Here is an 18,961-nt window from a genome sequence, read left to right on the forward strand (position 1 = left end):
ATTGGCACCAAAACAATAGGTTGTTACAACTTAACCATGTTTGCTGGGTCACAACAACTGAATACTGTATTACTGTGCCACGAAAAATCTTTGTGCTGCTGATGGAATAATCTTTGACTCTGAAGATTTTTCTTCGACCATGAGTGTACTGATGAAGTCAGAACCTGTTTTATGTGGCTGAATTCCAAATGACTATTTTTTAACCATATTAAGCAGGTGCAGGAGCCAGTAGTTAAATTCCTACGTAGTGCACTATATAGGGAGCAGGGAGTTTTTTGAGATTCAGCCCAGTGTGGTAAGTGGGGCGCCGTTGGATTTGTGCTATATAAGACCCATGGTGGTAATTTGGTGTACTGAAGTGTTTTGCATTAAACAGTGCTATGTTATTATTATTTTAACTTTAACTTATTCAAGTCAAAAAGATCATGAAATGACCAGAATATACCATGATGGGAAACCGAACGCTGGACCTCATTCACCAGTATCTTCCCAAGTTTTATCATAAATTTGTTCTTGAAAAAGGTCCTAAGAAAAAGCCTATGGTAGATTTAACATATGTTGTGTGCATAATTATTATTATTATTATTGTTGTTGTTGTTATTATTATTGTTGTTATTATTATTATTATTATTTAGTAGTAGTAGTAGTAGTGGTAACTTTAGAGATACTGGGCTGGAAGAAAAAATCTAGTCTAGTCAGGGACAGCTCTTTTGTGTTTGACAAATGGGCAGCTCTTGTAAGACAGGAGGACTGTTACCTTGATGTCAGGCCTGAGCCAAATTAACTGACAGAAGGAGACTAACGATCTTTGCACCCTGCACCCTAAAACAATGACTGCAAATGAATTGCAAATTTCTCTCAAATGAAAGTACTGTGACCTCAGAATTGTATATTTAACTTTTAACAAGTAAAACATCTTTATTTAAAAAAAAGAATTTGTGAGGGATACAATAGCTAAATCAGTATCACTTGGGCTACGTGCACATTAAACCCTCATTGCTCCATTCAGATTTTTTGTTCATTTTTTGTTTGTGATGGCTCAAATCTATCATTCATGTAAAAGAACCTGTGTCCTGAAATGACCCGCATCCACACATCCTAATCAGTAATGTCACATGAATTAACTACGTGCGTCATAAATGTCAAACTAACCAGCAAAACAAGCCTTTGTCATGAACATGATTTGCTCTGAAAAGCTCTCAGCTGTTCATTGTTAGAGTCAGACGACGGTGAAAATGGGTGAGATGTTTTGCTTTTGCAGCATTTACCGGCACTTTAGGTTGGCCCTGCTACCTCATTAACGTATCTTTGTTAATATGTATCCGATCTATGACCATGTGAAGGTGGCTCAGATCTGATTTGAAAAGATCAAATTTGCGTGTCCACAAAGCTCTGAAAAAATCAGATCTGTGTAAAGGCAAAAGATCGGATTTGTGCCACTTGTAATGTGCCTGGTAATGTGAATATAGCCTTCGGCAGTTTTGCAGGTTGAAGTGCATTTTTTTTTTGTTTGAAACCAGTTCAACCAGAGTTAAGTAAAAAACAGAAAGAGACAGAGAGGGCTACTTTTGTCATTAGAGACTTCTATAAGGAGAGATACTGAGCAGAAGCTGAAGGGAAAGACAAAAAAGGAGGTGGTGTGCCATTGATTGAACTGGACACATGGTGATACAATCAGGAGAGGGACACGAGAAGAAAGAAAGAATAAATGCAGTTCACATGTTCCTGCATCCTCCGCAGTCAGAGAGCATCCAGATAAAGCAGGAAGAACCACAGAAAGAGGATACAGAGGAACAGAAATTGTATAGCCGTTCTCGCCGGGAAGGAATGGCTGTGAATAGATAGCTGCAGAAGAAACAGAGAGGAAACAGAGGGGAGGAGGAGGAGAGGTAGTCAGCAGCCTCTGAGGTATCAACCGCCTGTGGAGCCTACTCGCAGTGCTGTCATTGCTCGTGTTTCTGTGTGATGAGTCTCATTTTTCATGCCGGAAATAATTATCAGAGCATTATTTGGCTTTTCTGCTCACACCCAAGAGTGCTAATGCATCCATTGTTGCTTTTCTTCTGTCTTTCTCTTTCTGCTCTGTTCTTCTATTTGGTCTAGTCTCTCTTGCTGTCATCTCTGTGCTGCACTAGCGTACGCTCATAACAGCCGTCGGAGCTCGCTCTCTCTGTCTCTCTGTCTCTCTGTCTCTCTCTCTCTCTCTCCTCTCTCCCCTTTCTCGCTCTGTCTCTCGGCCAGCGCAGCAGGCTCAGCGCGACACGGCTCAGTCTTGGCTGTGGTAGTGAGGGGACAGACATGGGTGAGTGTATCTCTCTCTCTCTCACACCTTTTCTCTCATCTCTCTTATCCTTTTTTCCCCCTGCTCTCTGTCCCTTCATTGTCAGCATGGCACGCTTGTTCCCTGAGTTAGCCTGCTCTGTTTCTTTTTCTGCACTGCCGGCTTTCTCCAAATCCCCCATTTCTGTTGTCCATCAGCCATTTTATCCACTCCCCCCTCCTCCTCCCCTCCTTGCACCCTACTCCCTCTTTTTCTTTCTCTCCCTTTCTATACCCTCATCACTCATGTCCCTACTCCTGTTCGCCCCATCCACCCACCCTCAACAGTCATAAACCACCATGTGTGTCATAGGACTGTTCTACCTAAACCAAGGCACCCGAGTCAAACATTTCAGCCCCATTTCCCTCGCATCTCCCCGACAATCCATTCTCACAGGTCCACAAACACAACATGCTAATATTTTTACTGCGCAATGTATGCCTATGTCTAAAGCCTGGTTATACTTTCTAACAAAGCCAGAGCACTGGTAGGCTGCTATTGATTGCTGTTGACATTGCTGCTTATAGCTAGGCTGCTGCTCCAGCTACTACTGTCTTTGTGCATGCGAAAGAGAGAAGGAGAGATTGGGTAAAGGTTATTAACTTTACAACTAGACTGCATGCGAAGGAAAATGGTGAGGGGGGGTTTGCAAAGACAAGCATATAATCTACTCCTGCTGTGATGCACACATGCCTGTGAGATACTCTTAATTGCTTGTATGCTATAAAATAATCTGAAAATCACGTCTTTCAGCCTCTGATAACAACACAAATAAGATCTAAAATCAGCTGTCTAAAAATATCTGATTGCTCGCTGCAGATTACGCTGACCACGTTGTATGACATCAGAAGAAAAACTCTCTCAGCTGTTGTCTAAGCCTCCCTTTTGTAATGTAGATAATGCTGACTGCCTGATTTATCGAGGAGAAATGTTGTTTATAAATCAGTGATCTCTGATGGAAAAAGGAAGAAAAAGGGAGGGAGGATAAAAAAGCCATATCTTTGTCATTTTTAATGTTGAATGTGGGCAGTGAGGGGAAAAGTGAATCTGTACTCACTTTCTTCACCTGTGCACTGTGAACAGAACGACTTCCTTTCACTGCATTGAAGCAAACAGAATTAGAGCTTTAACCTTTTGATAAAAGGTTGTCTGTTTACTGTAAGCTAAGAAATAATTCTTAATACTGAGAGTCCTTGGCTTCTCATGACATCAGTTGTTTAATAGAAAAACAGAGCTAGAGAAAGAGGTTACTTAAGGAAGCATTGATTATTGTAGCTTGAATGGCCTAATTGGCCATTAGACCCATTAAAACCACCCATTCTGTCATTTTTACGTCTGATTTAGTATAGGGTTAAATTTGATTCCTTTAACTCTATAGGGCTGTATTAATCCTTTAAATTTTGTCATAATTAAATTGTTAAGATGTAAAGTCATTCAAAGTGGTTTTATGTAAAATATGCCATTCTAGAGAAAGTAGTGTCCTAAGTGTTCACAATGGTGGTGAAAGGAACCAGTTTGTTGTTTTACAAAAGTTTGAGATAAGTTTTGGACTATAATGTTCATATTCATAGTGGAGAAGTACATGTAGGGCATTATGTAGCAAAGTAGTACCCAAAGAAAATCTTTCTACTCCCATGGATTTATCAACGTAGTAACACTCTAGAAGACACGTGTGGGTTCACTGGCGGTTTTGGATAGTAAATAAAGTGGATAAATATGCAGTGTAGACATCGCTACTCCTGGTTTCTATTACCAGTGAAAAGGCAAAGCCACACACAAAAAGCCACTTGAGTGCTAATAGCAGCCCCTTGTGGAGAGTCTTATCCTGCTAAATGTGAAAGAGTGAGTGTAATTTGCTGTGGGTTTTCCATCCACCTCTTTTTTTGTGACTTTTGAAAATGCACATAAAAGACCTGGAATGAAAGTGACAAAAAGACTATATATTGCCTAAATATGATGTAGCAGGAATGAAGGTCACATGTTTGGCATTGTGTTCTAGCAGAACTGTTGAGGTGACATTCGTAGGGGTCCAGTGGGACAGTAACTTCAGCCCTCATTAAATGGGCCGCTGTCAGCTTTGCTTGTCGTCTGATATGTTAGTCCTGCAGCTGTGTACAGTTGACAGAACTTTTAAACTGCTCTACTGAGAACTAATAAAGGTTCAAATACATCCATAATACATGCCACGCTCAGTGACGCCATCTTCAGGAATTTGTGCAAAAGCTGACTTTTCTGAAATTTGCTTAACATTTACAAAATGTTTGAATGTAAGCTCAGGCAAATAGGTCCGTGTGGTGCTTCACATCTAAACATGCAAATCAGTAAGATTCTCTGCAGTGCACCATCACATGAAACAACTCTTACCTGTGGCAAAGTAGTCCACCCCAATACTAGGCAACTTAGGTTACTTATTTCAAACCTTAAGCTTAGTATACTGAAAAATATGCAGTAAAGAAATTATGAAAATATGGATATAAATCTGTTCAAAGTATGGAGCAAATGTGCTAAAATCTGACCCACTAGTTCTATAAAACACACACATCCTCACTTGTACACTTAAGCACAGTTAAAGTAACCTGCATTCACACCTAATGTTACACACCAACACACACGCGTTTAACAGCTGAGTGCTCACTCTAGCATTAAGAGCACCACATTTGGAACATGCTTTACAAAAACAGCACACCCACGCACACTTAACACAGCACATTACCTTACCTTCTGTCAACACAATAGACAATCCAGTGAAATCAACAGGCTTGTTATACCATCACATTACCACCATTGTCTTCCAATAACTAGTTTTCATGAATTTTTAAGGCACATTTATTTATGTATTTTTTTGTATAAAAACAGTGTACATGGTGCACAGACCTGATGCATGTGACATCTGTTGTTATTATTTTAAAGCAAAACAGATCTTTTGCTGGTCATTTACTTCCAAGGTCTTTTTTGCTTTGAATTGCAAAATTGCTGTGTAGATCACTCAGCAATGGCCGCATTTTGCAATGCTTATTAACTTTTATTTGCCCTGCTGTAGCTAACTGTGTGGCAAGTGAAAAGCCTAATGAGTGGATGCTTTTAAAAAGCGCCTTCCAAAACTTGCTTTAATAACTATTAACAAAACTCTCACATCTCTCACCGTAATGTCAAGAGCATTAGCACTGTGTGTGTGTGCTTGGAGCACAGTGTTGGCTGGTGGATTGATACATTTAGAAACATGGCAGCCACTTGACTGCCCTTCTCTTTTTCACAGATCTCGCCAACGGGCCTCTATGCACCAGCTGAGGCTAATAGGCTTACATAACATTCCAGCATGCAAGAGTCAATGTTGCAGCAACACTCGTCACCGAACTTTCTGCACACATGCATTTGTAATACCACTCAGCTGTGCAACACATCACCAATGCAGGTTTGTCTTCTTGAGTCATTTGAAATGGTGTTAGTAATGATGTAGGCTTTGCTTATTTTTAGATCTTGGAGTAAATGTCAAGTGTGAATTATTAGGTTAAAGAGATGTTAACCAGCAGTATTTTCCCTTTACTTAGTGTAGGCTGAGAAAACAGTAGTTACATCAGTGTCAGTTATGGCCAGCTACTAATGAGCAACAAACAAGCAAAGAACAACAACGTCAGGGCAGAGGTCAGTCTGCATCTATTCTCGCAAGCCTGTCATCAGAGAATCTGGTGTATTTTGTCAGTTAACCTCCTTCTGCAGACTACCTAGTGGCCATTCCACCAGTGGAATGGAAACCAACTTGGTAATATTTCATTAATATAATAAAACATTTTACCCATAACTCTGTTATCAGATTAACTAGGACATTGTTGGTTCTCGGTGTGTGAAATGTGTTGAGCTGCTTGGGAGCAAGAAGAAGTCATAGGGAAGAGAGCTGAACCCCCTGCTGTGAAAACAGTTCACTTCTCTCCAAGGTGGGAAGTTGTGTTGAGATAAAATGAACAGCACAACTGCAGCTTTCCCTATATCAAAAAATCATGCACAACTAACACAATAATAAGCAATAAATAGCATTTAAACACTATAAAAACACTTTTATAAATGCTCATCTACAAAGACAAAAAAATTAAGTTTCTTTTGTTTTTTGAATCATATTCATTGCCATCACACAAACATAAACCATCAACGTTATTGAAGAAAAAGAAGCATAGTCAGACAGATCATCAAAAGAGGCGGAAATTGCTTTTTATACTGTTGTGCTGCAAAAAAATGGTTAAAATAATGAAGAACGACCTACTTTGATAAGAAAAGGCCATATGAATGGTAAAATAGTAATAGACAATTGTTTTTTCTGCGTAGAAGTGTTTTTCAAAACAGATCTACAATAAAGCCACAACCAAGGTAAACAAAGTATAGAAGAACATCTTGCTTACTAGCTAGCAAATGCTTCAAAGAAAACTGTTGATTAAGATGTGATGATATGAAATTAAACATTTTTAAAAAATCCAGCAATTATATCTTTTTCCAGTATTGTGTCATGGCACGGTGAATAATTAGCTATTTGGAGCACTGTGTTTTTCATCAGACGGACACGTAGACAGTCAATCAGAATGCAAGTGCTAAAATCGCAGTAATTGTTGCCAGCTTAAAATGCAGTAGACAGCGAGTGGTCCATACCTCCACGTACGGTGCATCTGAGGCTGAGTCTGTACCTAGATTCTTTCAACCATTGGAATTTTTTTTTTTTTAGATTTTCTCCTCAAATTTAGTCGTCTCCAATTCCACCAGCTAGTTAGGACTCCCCCAGTCACACGATACCATCAACGTTAGGAGGGCGAAGGCTAACACAGGCTTCCTCCGAGACCTGTGAAGCCAGCCACCGCATCTTTTCGAGCTGCCGCCCACGCAACGTCATTAGACAGTTGAACGCGCTCGGAGGAAAGCGCCAACCGCCAGATCTGTTACGTCAGCTAATAGACGCCTGCGCCGACTAGCATCGCGTTAAGTGAGGGGGGGAGAAGGAGGGGCCATCCTACCCACCTAGAGAGAGCGAGGCCAATTGTGCTCTCTCGGACTCCCGGCTACGGATGGCTGTAGCATCACCAGGGATCGAACTCGCGATCTCCTGATGATAGGGCCAACGCTTAGACGGTTGCGCCACTCGGGAGCCTGAACCATTGGAATTTTAAATTCCCAAAAATATTTCATGCCCAGGTATCATGTGTCAACTTGACAACATGGCATGCAGTGTCACAGGAAGACTGACAGCGAGAAAGAAAGCATACAAGAGTGCAGAGCCACATTCAGTAGACAGTGAGTGATGGCAGAAGTATTCTGTAGAAGGCTTTGGGGATGTGTAAAAATAGTATGTGAGGGAGGAGGAGATGAAGGGGGGGTGTCACTATCATTTCAGAAAATGTCTTTCTTTTTTCACTTTATGTCTCGTGCCCTTCCATTATGTTTGTATCATGTTTAATAGACCTACCCATGCTCCTCTCACAAATGCGGTATTTTTTAGCAACTGTTACTAGATCAGACAAGCTTTACGGAACATTAGCAAAAACTCAAACTGAAACCATGACTTTTGGTTTTGTTCCAAACCTACCTAAATTTAGTGTGTTTTAATAATTTCACATTTTTTGAGTGGAACATCACACTGTTAGGATGATACATCAGGTGTAGTTTTTCTGTTATGTAATCAATGGTGGTAAATTCATTGTTGTTTTTAGAAAGCTACTTACCTTTGATGAGCTACTACAACTTACAGCAAGCTTTTTAAAACTGATACATGAGTGACTCTAAATCAGAAATAGTGGTCCAGTGAAAATAATGGACATATTTTGACTAAAACTTTGCTTCCTCATAAGGTTTAAAGAGTTTTTTCAATGTTCTGTAAAGTTCAACAAGACAACTGTTGCTACAACAGAAAGCATGGATAAGTCTACTGCTGGAGTCTTTCTCCTTGATATAATCTCATTGTCATTGTCAAAAGCTGCCTACTTTTGATGAGCTACTGCAGCTAACAACATTGTTTTTTAAAACTGGAAAGTGAATGCCATGTTGCAACATTAATCCAAAAGCAGTGGTCCAATGCAAAAAAAACAAACATATTTTGACTAAAACTGTGCTTCATCATTGAAATGAATGGGATTATGTTTGATTATGTGTAAAGTTTGTCTGTTTCCACACAATAATGGATCTGGGGGCGGAGCATTGATAGTCCAATTGCTGCAGTCTTTCACCTTAATATTCTCATTGTTTCTAGTACTTGTTACTCATACATATTTCACTTCTTTAACACTTTTTCTCTCTCTTTCTCTTTATATAGACTTATTCCTTTGGCACTGGATCGTCGCAGCTCCTCTGGCTGCTAGCTGCTAGTTCTCCCAGCATTCTTCACACCTTCCTAGACGTTCCCAGAGTGCAACTAGTTTACTGCCAGCAGCATCGCTTGCAACAAAGCTCAGTTGCTGGAATGCAGTGACACAGGAGACAATTCTGTATTCATTTCGGTGTTAAAGGTTCAAAGATGGCAAAAAGATCCTGGAATGATAGCCCTTGAAGATGAACTAAATAATTGTCTTTCGACTCTGAATAACCATCAGTGGTTTTGAGTTTGATTGGGCGCCCCTGGAGAGCGAGAGGAGAAACACTGTCCAATCATACAAAAAACCCCTTTGATTTCATAACCTGCTCTGAGGAATCTGGGCTGTATCATTCGATGCAAGATAATTGAACTTCCTAACTGGAAGGCAGTTGAAAATGAAATTCCAGAGGTTGGAGGACTTTTCTCGACCAATATGCTGTGAGATTATACAATTCACATTTCACGTTCCAATGTGTTAAAGATCAGATCTGAAGGACTTGTGAAAGTGTGAACTGCTTTGCTTTCAGGTCCTCAAGGAAAGCATACATTAAGGAGCAGAAGTAAAAAACAAGAAGGAATATAGAGGGCCATACTGATTCAGACAATTTCTTGTCTTTTGAGTTACGACTGACATGACGAATCCTTTGTAAGAAAGCACTACCAGAAAGAGAAGGAGAGTGGAGTGAACTTAACAGAAGCAAGGTCCTTTGGCTTTATTAGCATCTCATCCTTTAGATTGGCACCTTCCTGCCTCACTACAATGAGAGGCTGAGATAGCGAGGGAATAGACAGTGCACTTTTGAGCAACAGTGCTGGACACTTTGGTAGGTGCCTTAAGTCTTTCAGGTGAAGCAAGAGAGAGGAAGAAGAGAGAAAAGGGAGAACAGGTGCCACAGTTCTATCACTCCCCTACTTTTGAATTATTTTTCCTCTCCTGTTATATTTTGTCGCCTACCGCCTCCCCCTGCTCCCCACGATTGCCCCGATGGACTGCAAACGAGAGCATCACACATTGCAGCGAGAGAGAGCGACAGAGACGAAAAGAGAGAGGAAATAGAAGAGGCTTTTTTCTTTTCTCCTTTCAGCTGAAACAGAATGTTCTTTCCTGCCTGCTTTTTTCATAGTCGAGCCGGCTGCCCTCTGTCCTCTCCTTTGCCGCTCCCTCCAACCCTCTGTTCCTAAAGGAGAGGGAGAGACGGGGGGTGCAAGGGAGGAATTGAGTTATTTTATCTTCGCTGGATATTTTTTGCTTCTTTGAGAGATTTTTTTTTCTTTCTTGTCTTCTCTCTAACCCAGAGGGATTGTTGTTGTATCAGAGGTCAAAGCAAGGAATCTGACTCCGTTCGGGTAAGGTGCTACCCTTCCGTAGGAAAGAAAGGAGGAAGAGTGGGGAAAAAGAGGAGAATCCTTCAAAAGCCAACATTCTGATTTCGTGAAGGCGTGAGATCAGGTCCTGCGTATTTCCCCCTGCCTCCTTCACCCTTCCCCCTTTTTCTATTTGGAGGCATCCTCGGATATTTGTCTCTTATCCCCTACGTCCTCGGAATCTGCCAGCATTCCCGAAGGGACGCAGCCGGCTTGCATCCACGCCAGTCCTTTGCTATTAGCTGCTGGTGTCGTCTGCTTCATTCTGTGAGTAGAAGCGTCTGTCTCTGCCTTTGTGTGTGTGTGTGTGTGTGTGTGTGTGTGTATACGTGTGTGGGTGTGTGTGATTCGCTCTCCATATGGTGTCCAGTCCTCAGTGTAGTGATGTTAATGCGTGTCTGCTGTGATGTCGTGTATGTGTACGCGCACACACGTGTACATGTGCGTATTCATTTAATCTGGTTAAAGCCTTTATAATAGCTGGGGCTTGTCTATGAATCTGTATGAGATTATGAATGCTGGAGAAGCTGATTGATATATTTAAGTGCTCAACGTCTTGACATATTGCAGCTCTAGTGTGTGTCCGGGTGTGTTTATGTGTGTATTGCAAGTCTCCTTGATGCTTTGTGCTTCTGTGTGTTGTGGTTGTGGACTGGCCCTCCAGTGAATGTAAAATGATGGGTATAGATTTGGTTTATGAGGCCAACCTGTGAAAAATAGTTAGGGGTTCAGTAACATGTTTCACTCTTTTGAAGAGGCTGCATGGTTGTACTGCAACTAGTGGCATCAACTCAATAAATTAGTAATGCCACTAATTTTGTTAACGTTGTTAAACCATTTTCCAAGTCAACTTTGAGCCATCTGTAGTCATTATGTGAATTTGTTTATCACCAAGTTACATTGAGCCAGAATTATCATTTAAAAACAAAACACACTGCTGATGCCAACAATGACGGTAATATTTTTAATGTTAGTAAAATGAAACATCAGCAAACGGCAAACTAACAAAGGCAATAGCAAAGTGGAAAGCTACAATTCCCCACACAAAACACGATGTAACATAGCGGTATAAAAGCGAGAGGGCTACAATCACGAAGAACAATTCACTGTACACATGATAGATATATCATCATGTGATTTAAACTGCATTCACCTTATTTTTATTTTCGCACTGCCTTCACGTGTTCAGGTTTTTCTTAAACAATCTGATCCCTCTTAGCTGTAGCTATAAAATGCGCTGCTTTTTTAAATGGAAAAAATATTTGAGCAAATAAGACAAATGCGATTAATTGCAATTAACTACACAGACGAATGCGATTTTAATGACAGTGCTAATTTCAACATACTGTGATTGTGATACACCATCCAATACATTAAAAACGCATTGGTAATTTAGTAATATGATATGGTTTAAGATTGACCTGCATTATTTTGAGCACTATAATTTCCTTTTTGTTTTATTATGTGGATACCTTGATTCATCAAGATGTTGTTTAGCTACAAAAGTGGGCTGTTGAGTGGTTTGAAGGTGAGATTGTTGGTGAAGGCATGAACAGTTGTGATGGAGCCAGGTTTAAATGTAAGAGACTAGAGCTGATGGGTGCAGCTCTCAGAAATAACAGATGTACAGTATGTGACTTTCATTTCAAAATGCTTTATATTCATTTGTAAGAATTTTGGATATAATACATTGATATCATTGAAGAACAGCTAATATATAATGGAAAAAGAAATCTCTAATAATGGTGGTATTACTCATAATATAGCACTGATATTTGTATGTGCAAAGCCCACTACCAACAACATATATCATGGAAACAAAGAAAATTCTTGAAAGTGGTCTGTAATGCAGTTTGGAATAACATTCTTCTGTTCATGTATATGCTGAATATGCCTGACTTACTTTAGTTCCCACAGTTATGAGGCTTATTAAGCATTTATTACACAATCAGTTGAATAATTCATGTAGCTAGATTGTGTTGTTACAAAAAGACATATATCTTTGGAGGGCTCATTTGCTTGTTGCAGCCATGCGTTCTGTGTTACAAAAGCTAGTATCACATTAACGGTTAACAAATGATATACTGCACAGCCCTAATAGTCCTCCATGCAGAATATACTATGTATGGAGTTCTTTGAAAAAGTAAAGATTGTCATCGATTAATATGGGTGAATAACAGCATGTGATATAAATCACTGACAGTTCTGTTGCAAGAGAAATGATGGCCATATTTGTGGTTTCAAACTGTTCTCTCTCTCTCTGTTTCTCCCTCTCTCTCTCTCTCTGTCTCTCTTTCTCTAAGTCTCTTCATCAGTATCTGGCCCTCACTGGGGGCTGGCTGATAATTGAAAAGCCATGTTGATATTCTGCTCCAGTGAGACAGTGAGAAAAATCACACTTATTTACAGTTAATCGCTGTGAGGGGAAATGCCCTCCTTTACCTCGCAGAATGCTTGTCTAAGGAAGGGGAAAAGAAGTTGAACACTCATGAAACACCCTACACTACACTTCCACTTGATTGTTTTCTTACTGTAAGCCAGGTTGGATCAGGACCAAAAAGCTCAAGCAAGGCTTCATGGCTTGTTGGCATTTACAGTGGGAGTGTTTTGAGATGCGGCCTTACTATTAATCATGAACTTGTTTAAGTTAAGCTGCGAAGTGGGCTGTTAACAGGTTTGAAAGTGAGATCGTTGGTGAATGCATGAACACTTGCGATGCAGCTAGGTCTGAATGTAAGATACTACAGCTGATGGGTACAGATCACAGAAAGAACAGATTTAGAGGATATATTTGTATATGCTAACACTATTCTTTAGTTTGTACTTCAGTTATAAGAGGCTTATAAGCCATTATTACATTATTACATTTCATGTATTCTGTTTTAGTGTTGGTTGCAAGCATTTATGACTCACTTGTGCCAACACTTTTGTGCAGATATTGGAGAAAATAGTTCCCTGTGAGAAAAAAATCACTTATTCACTGCCTCAGTCTTTTTATAGTCTACCACTTTCATATTACCTTCATAAGGAACTGTCACACAGCACGTAATGCAAATGTGAAATGCTGCTGTCAAAAGAGAAAGTTATTTATATAAGCCTACATTTTGCAAAGTACTTTTAATTACTTTTTTAATTACTCAAGACAAAATGAATGAAGAACTCAGTCTTGTATATGTAATTGCAGATTGATTAACTTGCTTTGACAAAGCCAACTTACTGTTCTTCATTTTGTAATTCTTCATTAGCAGCCATATTGGATACCTTAGCAACTCCCCAACAACACCTTAGCAACCACCTGGGATTCCATAGCAATGGCCTTGCAACACCTTAGCAACCACCTAGGATATCACAGCAGTGGCCTAGCAACACCTTAGCAACCACCTGGGACAATAAAGCAAAGGACAATTTAATTATCCAGAAATAGAAAACAGTGTTAAAATCCCCCGTTTATAACTCTAACGAAACAATCAAGATAAATAGACTCAGCTCTTAATATAGGGGTGAACATTTTGACACTAAGGCCCATTCCAATTTCACCCCTTGCCCTTACCACTTAGCCCTTAGCCCTTTGTTTTGCGCATTCATGTCTAGGGTTAGGGTGTCTCAATTTTTGTTGAGATAGAGGGGTAGGGCGAAGTGTTAGGGCTACATGGCCCTCCAAACGAAAGTTTTTCAGAGGCACCCTCCAAACAGAGTGTTATGAGAGAAAAACAGAAACCGGCAAGATGGCTGCGTGAGCAACCAAAGAAACCCACAAAAGTGAGTATTTTCTCAGTTAAAGAAATTACGATAACCATTGTATTATCTTAGTTTAGTGTCACTTCAATGTATTATGATCGTTTTCTTCATAACAGGCATAAAAAATAGTCCAGCAGTATTGACGCCAGAATGTAACTGCCGCACCATTTAAGGTGGAACGGGAAAATTCGAACGAGAAGCTGGTGAATAGCGGACTTCAGCTTCGTATCACCAATGAATTAGCGGTGGGCGATAATAAATAATTGTCTTATACCCCCTCTTTGAAAGGATATGATGCCCTAAATGTAACTAAACTTTTCCCTTCTCTGCTATCACTGAAGACGGGCTGGGTCGCCTACAGAGCAGCGCTAGTAGCCTGTTAATGAAGCATGTTTAAATTTGAGGTTTGTCCCATTTCGTAGGGCAAGATTTCAACCACTACCCCTTGTAACTCAGTTCCAAGAGGTTAGGGTGACATTTGAAAACAAGGGGTAGGGGTAAAAAGAAGAAATGGGATTGGACCTTAGGACCCTTAATATGAGGCGGACGCTTTAGTCATTTTCAGTGAAAATGCTTCAAGTACCATTAATGACAGCCTTTATTTCTTTATACTCTGAACATTGTTCTTGCCTCAGAGATAAGTGATGCTGTGATGTTAGAGCCTGAATTGATGGGATACACCTTTTAAAAATGCTTAAGCAATAAAATAGCTTAGAAGTTAGTGAGGCTAGATTCAATGAGGCCGAGGCCACAATTACACAGCAGGGCATCTTTAATGAAGGCACAGATAAAATCTCCTTTGGATAAGTAAATGATTCGTTTGTATATACTCTGCTTGCTGCAGTATCTCTTTTGGACAATGGCGCTGTGTCTGAATGTTAATGCTGTAATGCTTTAGTATTCCTTTGCATTCTCTTGTATGGCTAGTGTCTTAAGAGCCCAGTGTGGAGTGACACTTGCTGGCTTGCCTCTTAATCTTGTACTCTCCTTGACATCATTACATGTAGGGTCAGTACAACTAGCTATCGAGAAAGCCTTAAGAGATTATGACAGCATTGGAGTACTCTTGAACTCTTGTGAATGGTCATATGGAGCTCTGTGAGCCCTCCACTGAGATGAGGCGTTCCAAGGCAACTGGAGGAGCAATGCTTAGTCAACGCTGTTCCGTGGAGCGAGACGTATTTTTACTGCAGCACGCGCCCTCCCCTCCCCGCTTTAATTACCTTTCTCTCTCTCGCTCCTATTCTCCACTGCTGCTCCCTCCATTTCTATAACTCATTTCTGTGCTCTTACCCTCTCTCGCGCTGTCTTTCTCTGACTCTTTCTCTGTCTTTTTCTTTGTTCTCTCTCTCTCTTTGTCTTTCTTATCTCTCTCTATTTCCCCTTTTTTCTTCTCTCTATTTGTCTGTCTCTCTGTCTTTCTCTCTCTTTCTCTGTTTGTCTGTCATTTTTTTTCTCTCTGTCTCTCTTTCTGTTTCTTATTTTCTCTTTTTTGTATCTCCATGCTTTTCTCTGTTTTTTTGATCACTCTCTCTCTTTCTTTTTCTATTATCTCTTTTTCTATACCCCCGCCTCTCTGCAGCATTTAGGGGTCAGCAGTGTTCATGTCCTGCTGTGGTCACATTCTGTGCAACTGAGATACAAGGGTGGAAGAAAGAAAGAAAAACAGAAAGAGGAGAAGGGGATGAGAACTCATCTATCACTGCAGTCACTATTGGCTCCCTTTGTGTAATTTGAGAGGGGGAGCAAGGTAAAGCAGGAGAGAGAGAGAGAGAGAGGGAGGGAGTGATGTTCCAAGCAAGGGTGAGACAGCAGAGAATCCTGTCCAAATATCAAACAGGCAAAATAAGGAGGGTAGCTCGTGTTCACAGCTCTCCTTAGCCCTAGATTCCCCAAAACAAGTGCAGCTGCAGCTAAACATGCATTAGGATCAGAGCTTCTCAGAATTCCCAGAGCTGGAGCATAAAGGAATACTCAAGCATTTTCCCACCTAATCTTCATCTTTAGCACACAGTTAATTATCATGGACAATAACTTGGACTTGTTTAGTAAAAGAACAGAAAACCTGTTGACTTTAGAGCTACAACTGTTGAATGCTCTGATTTGCAAATGTTCTATTGAATATTATCTTGAATATTCAAATAATCTGTAAGAATACAAAAAGCTCAAGACGTTTCGCTTTAATAACTGAATGGAAATGGAAACTGAGTCTTCGTTTTCTTATTCTACATCTTCTTCTTGTATCTTGTATCTATGTATCTATTATTCTTAAGTTCTTTTGGCAGGTTTCTGGCTCTGGTCAGACAGCAGTGAGAAATGCAGGAAAGCTGAGAAAACAGCATCTTTTTACCAACATCTAAAAACTGAAACAGTCACCTCTTGTCAGTGAACAGGAAAGTGTCGAAGGTTTTAAACTGCTCCAAACCTTTTTCTACCAGAGCCTGCACTAAACTCAGCCACGTCAGCCAGGGCAAGGTATCGATTTAAATTTTTCAATAGCAATCCAATACCCTGAGTTTGATACAGATATTAAGAATGGTTAGTTATTAACTCCAACTTCCCATTTTCTTCGCTTGTCACCTTCACCTGGATGCTATAAGAACAAAAGTAAAGAAATGGAAATATAGAGAAAAAAATTTCTAATCTCCTGTGGAGGGGTCAAGCATTAATCATATTGTGCCCTACCTAAACCAAAATTAAACAGTCAAAAAGGCTCTAATCATTCTTAATAATAAATCTGGTTACTCCTCTGTGCCATTCATCCTCTTTCTCAGCATCCTTGACTTTTTTTGCTCTAATGAAAGTGGTTGTCCTGTGGTCGACTACGTTAGATTAAGAAGAGCTGGCCCTTAGTAAAAACAAAACATCATAATTAACAGGGCTCATTTATGAACGCAGAGAATGATTTGGTTTATTTAGTATATTTGTATAGTTCAATCCAGCAGTGGATGGCAGTCAGCTCGCTAGTTAATAGATGCTAGTTTGGTGCTAGCTGAACGTAAACATGTTTGTAGGAAATTGAAGGAAAATACTACAAATACAACATATCAAATAATGAAACTGAGAAATTTAATTGTTTTTTGAAAAATATATGACCATTTTGTATTTGATGCCAGCAACACGTTCCAAAAAAGTTTGGACAGGGGCATGTTTACCACTGTGTTCCATCACCTCTTCTTTTAACAAACTCTGTAAGTGTTTGGGAACTAAGGAGACCAATTGCTGTAGTTTTGAAAGTGAAATGTTTTCCCGTTCTTGTTTGATATAGGATTTTAGCTGCTCAACAGTTCAGGGTATCCTTTTCATATTTTTCATTTCATAATGCACCAAATGTTATCAGTGGGTGACAGTTTGGACTGCAGGCAGGTCAATTTAGCACCTGTAATACAAACCGGATTCCAAAAAAGTTGGGACACTAAACAAATTGTGAATAAAAACTGAATGCAATGATGTGGAGGTGCCAACATCTAATATTTTATTCAGAATAGAACACAAATCACAGATCAAAAGTTTAAACTGAGAGAATGTATCATTTTAAGGGAAAAATGTGTTGTTTCAAAATTTCATGGCGTCAACAAATCCCAAAAAAGTTGGGACAAGGCCATTTTTACCACTGTGTGGCATCCCCCCTTCTTCTTACAACACTCAACAGACGTCTGGGGACAGAGGAGACCAGTTTCTCAAGTTTAGAAATAGGAATGCTCTCCCATTCATGTCTAATACAGGCCTCTAACTGTTCAATCGTCTTGGACCTTCTTTGTCGCACCTTCCTCTTTATGATGCGCCAAATGTTCTCTATAGGTGAAAGATCTGGACTGCAGGCTGGCCATTTCAGTACCCGGATCCTTCTCCTACGTAGCCATGATGTTGTGATTGCTGCAGAATGTGGTCTGGCATTATCTTGTTGAAAAATGCAGGGTCTTCCCTGAAAGAGATGACGTCTAGATGGGAGCATATGTTGTTCTAGAACCTGAACATAGTTCTCTGCATTAATGGTGCCTTTCCAGACATGCAAGCTGCCCATGCCACAAGCACTCATGCAACCCCATACCATCAGTGATGCAGGCCTCTGAACGGAGCGTTGATAACAACTTGGGTTATCCTTGTCCTCTCTGGTCCGGATGACATGGCGTCCCAGTGTTCCATAAAGAACTTCAAATCGTGACTCATCTGACCACAGAACAGTCTTCCATTTTGCCACACTCCATTTTAAAAGACCCCTGGCCCAGTGCAAACGTCTGAGCTTGTGGAGCTTGCTTAGAAATGGCTTCCTCTTTGCACTGTAGAGTTTCAGCTGGCAACGGCGGATGGCACGGTGGATTGTGTTCACTGACAATGCTTTCTGGAAGTATTCCTGAGCCCATTCTGTTATTTCCTTGACAGTGGCATTCCTGTTTGAGGTGCAGTGACGTTTAAGGGCCCGGAGATCACGAGCATCCAGTAGAGTTTTACGGCCTTGACCCTTACGCACAGCGATTGTTCCAGATTCTTTGAATCTTTTGATGATGTTATGCACGGTTGATGATGATAACTTAAAAGTCTTTGCTATTTTACGCCAGGTAACACCATTCTGGTATTGCTGCACTATCTTTCTGCGCAACAATGGTGGAATTGGTGATCCTCTTACCATCTTGGCTTCAGAGAGACACTGACACTCTGAGAAGCTCTTTTTATACCCAATCATGTTGTCAATTGACCTAATTAGTGTTAATTGGTCTTCCAGCTGTTCGTTATATGCTCAATTTCCTTTTTCCAGCCACTTATTGCTACTTGTCCCAACTTTTTTGGGATTTGTTGACGCCATGAAATTTTGAAACAACATATTTTTCCCTTAAAATGATACATTCTCTCAGTTTAAACTTTTGATCTGTGATTTGTGTTCTATTCTGAATAAAATATTAGTTGTTGGCACCTCCACATCATTGCATTCAGTTTTTATTCACAATTTGTTTAGTGTCCCAACTTTTTTGGAATCCGGTTTGTACGTGCAGAAGGTGGTTTGACATTGTCTTGCTGAAATAATCAAGGGCTTCTCTGAAAAAGGCGTCATCTGGATGGCAGGATATTTAGCCAAAACATGTATATATTGTTCAGCATTAATGGTGCCTTTACAGATATGCACCTGACCCATGCCATGTGCACTAATGTCCCCCTATACCATCATGAATACTGGCTTTTGAACTGCACTGATAACAAGTTGAGTGGTCTTTAGC

The 18,961-nt window shown here is 40.2% G+C and overlaps 1 protein-coding gene across 1 annotated transcript in view; it reads left to right on the forward strand.

The window, feature by feature from the left end:
• Positions 1–9,934: 9,934 nt before the first annotated feature.
• LOC118805936 (glutamate receptor ionotropic, kainate 5) overlaps positions 9,935–18,961 on the forward strand; it is a 149,244-nt gene continuing 140,217 nt past the window's right edge. The window contains exon 1 of the mRNA XM_036567119.1: positions 9,935–10,277. The gene's annotated coding sequence lies outside the window, so the exon portion shown is untranslated. The remainder of the gene's footprint in view (positions 10,278–18,961) is intronic.

Source organism: Colossoma macropomum, unplaced genomic scaffold, assembly GCF_904425465.1.
Source record: "Colossoma macropomum unplaced genomic scaffold, Colossoma_macropomum, whole genome shotgun sequence".
In the NCBI taxonomy this organism is placed as follows: domain Eukaryota; kingdom Metazoa; phylum Chordata; class Actinopteri; order Characiformes; family Serrasalmidae; genus Colossoma; species Colossoma macropomum.